The sequence below is a fragment of the Panicum hallii genome, chromosome 9 (genome assembly GCF_002211085.1).
Source record: "Panicum hallii strain FIL2 chromosome 9, PHallii_v3.1, whole genome shotgun sequence".
Lineage (NCBI taxonomy): Eukaryota > Viridiplantae > Streptophyta > Magnoliopsida > Poales > Poaceae > Panicum > Panicum hallii.
In genome coordinates this window covers 65340063-65344541 of record NC_038050.1, presented here as the reverse complement: position 1 = coordinate 65344541, position 4479 = coordinate 65340063, and positions in this window count along the sequence as shown.

Here is a 4479-nt window from a genome sequence, read left to right as displayed (position 1 = left end):
CGCGAGAGGACGGCGCGGCGGCGGGGAGCAGAGAACGGGTGTGCACGATTTGAAAATTTGACCTAAGTCCCAAGAAGGCCGAGCGGCACGTTCTAACCGGGCAATGCGCGACGCGCGGTACCCACGGCACGTCGCGCATTGGTGTGGGACTGGGCCCCGAGGGCTCAACCGTTCAATCTGTTCGTGGCCTTATGCGCGACGAGCGTTACCTACGGCGCGTCGCGCATGATGATATGCGCGACGCGCCATAGTTAACGCGCGTCTCGCCTTTGATGCCCCCGAGATGGTTGCCTGATCAGGCGCGCGTTGGGAGGGGATTTTGTCCCACCTCGCCAACGCAAGGCGAGTACGTCCAGCTTATAAGCTTGGGCGGTCTTCGCCGTTTCGAATTTACAATACATGTACCTATGAGCCGCAGTTTCCTCTCTTTGCCCATGCTGGCGGTGTGTGGGTCTGGGGCCCGAGGGCTCCCTTGCCGGTCGAACCCGTTCAATCTGTTCGTGGTACCCAGCGGGTTGAGCCCGGTGGCCCCGGACCCCTAACCGCGGGGTGTAACTTTTTTTTGTTGTCTCTCTTAGGCACAAGTGTTTTCCGCCCGGAGGAGGATCTGCCCGGACCCCCTTATAGAACCGGAAAAATAATTGCAGATACCGGGGAATGCGCGACGCGCGGTACCCACGGCCCGTCGCGCATTGTTGTGGGACGGCCCCGAGGTCTCACCCGTTCGTGGTCTTATGCGCGACGCGCGTTACCTACCGCGCGTCGCTCATAATGATATGCGCGACGAGCCGTAGGTAACGCTGCCTGATTAGGCGCGCGTTGGGAGGGGATTTTGTCCCACCTCGCCAACGCAAGGCGAGTGCGTCCAGCTTATAAGCTTGGGCGGTCTTCGCCGTTTCGAATTTACAATACATGTACCTTTGAGCCGCAGTTTCCTCTCTTTGCCCATGCTGGCGGTGTGGGTCTGGGGCCCGAGGGCTCCCTTGCCGGTCGAACCCGTTCAATCTGTTCGTGGTACCCAGCGGGTTGAGCCCGGTGGCCCCGGACCCCCAACCGCGGGGTTTAACTTTTTTTTTGTTGTCTCTCTTAGGCACAAGTGTTTTCCGCCCGGAGGAGGTTCTGCCCGGACCCCCTTAAAGAGAGAAAACAAAAAAAAAGTTAACCCCCGGTTGGGGGTCCGGGGCCACCGGGCTCAACCCGCTGGGTACCACGAACAGATTGAACGGGTTCGACCGGCAAAGGGAGCCCTCGGGCCCCAGACCCACAACGCCAGCATGGGCAAAGAGAGGACACAGCGGCTCAAAGGTTCATGTATCGTAATTTCGAAACGGCGAAGACCGCCCAAGGTTATAAGCTGGACGTACTCGCCTTGCGTTGGCGAGGTGGGACAAAATCCCCTCCCAACGCGCGCTTGATCCGGCAACCAGTTAGGGGGCAAAGGCGAGACGCGCGTTACCTACAGCTCGTCGCGCATTGCTGTATGCGCGACGCGCGTTACCTACGGCTCGTCGCGCATTGAGGTATGCGCGACGCGCGTTACCTACGGCTCGTCGCGCATTGCGATATGCGCGACGCGCCGTAGGTAACGCGCGTCTCGCCTTTGATGCCCCCTAGCTGGTTGCCGGATCAGGCGCGCGTGGGAATGCGCAAGTGTTCTTGACATGCTCCTGCCATAGGGAATGCGCGACGTTTGTTACCTATGGCGCGTCGCTCATATAATAATGAGCGATGAGCCTTAGGTAACGCTCGTCTCGCATAAATGGTTGCCTGTATTTGTTCAGTTTCAGAACTGAATGGTTCAGTTCTGGAACTGAAAATTCACACATATTCATATCTCACAAATATGAATTCGTACTTCACAAATATTCACACATTATCATATCTCACAAAGGCACAATTAATGTCACACAATTATCATATTTTACAAAGGAACAATTAAAGTCACACAATTCCCCTACTTGACAAAGGAACAATTAATATACATTGTGTGCCCAATCATTTTGCTACTTTGCGTTGTTCCCTTGGTTTTTTGAAATTCTTGACTTTTTCTTTATGGTCGTTGCGCAAGTAGGGAGTTTCGTTGGCCGATGGTATTCTTGGCTTGATCATTGAGGTGGCGAAAGGAGGTATCTCATCAAACTGATCGAAATCTTCCTCCTCGACCGCATTCTCAACACCGACGATTCGCCGTTTTCCAGGTATAACCACCTTGAGTCTTTTGTTTGTGGTGTCGGAAACATAGAACACTTGAGCCACATGTTGTGCGAGGACGAAAGGGTCCGTCTTGTATCCGTGACGGCTAAGATCGACACTAACGAACCCGTACTTATCTTTTTGTACACCTCTATTTGCATCAACCCAATTGCAACGGAAAAGAGCAATTTTAAAACCGTGAAAGTCAAGCTCCCATATCTCTTGTATTTGACCATAGTACGCAGTTTTGTCCTCTCCGTTAACATCGTAAGCATCAACACGTACACCACTATTCTGATACATGCTTTTCTTATCTTGTCGTTCGGTGTAGAACGTGTATCCATTTATGTCATACCCTTGGTATGTCATAACGGTGAATATAGGACCAAGAGACAAAATTTTGAGTTGTTCACTTATAGGAGTATCTGATCGTGAAATTCGATTCCGGAGCCAACCACAGAATTTGTTCATGTGTTCCTTTGCTAACCATGATTCACTGTGTACAGGATTCTCTCTAAACAACAGCTCCTTGTGCTCATCGAAGTACTCAGACACAATGTCCATTTGTTGCAACACGTGGAAATGATCCCTATGAAATAAATCTCGATCTGGAATTATAGCCTTCTTCCCGATCGTCCCCGTGCCTGTGAGCCTCCCCTCATGACGAGACTTGGGAACACCAACCGGGTTACTCGGGTCAGCGTAGTCTAGAGCCCACTCAATGGCTTCCTCTGTACAATATCCTTGTACCATGCTGCCCTCGGGGAAAGCTCGATTTCTTACTAGTGACTTCAAGATGCCGTTGAATCTCTCGTACGCATACATCTGGTGAAGGAACACAGGACCAAGTAGCTTTATCTCCTTGATAAGATGGCCCGTGAAATGAAGGCTGATATCGAAAAAGGCAGGTGGAAAATACATCTCAAGAACGCACAAAGTTTCATAGTGCTTCTTTTCCAATGACTCAAGATCTTCTTCACTTAGAACCTTTTGACCAATTGCATTAAAGAAAAAGCACAGGTTCATAATAGCCTCCCGAACATTGACCGGTAGGATATTCCGAATTCCTACGGCAATCATCTGCGTCAGCAATACATGGTAATCATGAGACTTTATGCCGGGAGATAGCTTTAGATCAGGCATTGATACAAGCTTCGAGACGTTGGTTGAGTAGCCAGTTGGAACTTTCACACTTTTCAAGAACTCGCAAAACTCCTTCTTCTCATTCTTTGACAGGGTGATGCATGATGTGGGCAGCTCCATTCCTTTAACGGAGTCATCATTGAGCCACAACTCTTCTCTAATTTTCATTTTCTTCAGATCAGCTCGTGCATGTGCGTGATCTTTCGTTTTTCCGTCCATGTTAAGCAATGTGCCGAGAAGGCTCTCACAGACATTCTTCTCCACGTGCATCACATCAATAGAGTGACGGATGTCTAAGTCCTTCCAATACAGTAGCTCCCAGAAAATCGACTGCTTCTTCCACATGTCATCTTCTTCAACAACGACCTTCTTGCCCCTCTTGCCTTTCTTCTCTCCTTTCCGCTTACCGAGGACAATATGGACATTCTTAACCATTTCGTAGACATCATGACCTGAGAAATGCGGAGGAGGACGCCTCTTCTCGGCCTTACCGTTGAAGTGATCACACATGTTCCGGAACGGGTGTTTCATTCCAAGGTAGCGTCTATGTCCCATGTACACTATTTTTTTTTGACTCACTCAAGTACTCAGAGTCTGTCTCTCTCAAACAATGTGGGCACCCGCAACCTACTTTCTTGCTCTGTCCGGACAAGTTCCGTGCCGCTGGAGAGTCCCTGATAGTCGCGAACAAAATGGCTCGAAGCTGAAAGTACTCACGCTTGTACTCATCCCAGACCTCCACTCCTTCACACCACAGCAACTTCAGATCGTCAACCAAAGGACTGAAATAAGTGTCGATGTCATTACCAGGTTGATGTGGCCCCGGTATCAAGCCCGACAGCATAATGTACTTCCGTTTGTTACACAACCAAGGTGGAAGGTTGTATATCGTCAGAACAATTGGCCAGGTGCTATGTGTGCTATTGTTCATGAATGGGTTCATGCCATCCATGCTCATTGCAATCCTAATATTCCTCGGATCTTCCGCAAATTTAGGATATCGCAAATCTAGGTTCCGCCATTGTGTGGCATCAGCAGGATGTCTTATCAACCCGTCCACCTTATGCTTCTCCTTGTGCCATCGCAACAATTCTGACTCCTTTTTGTTTGCAAACCAGCGCACCAATCGTGGAACAATTGGAA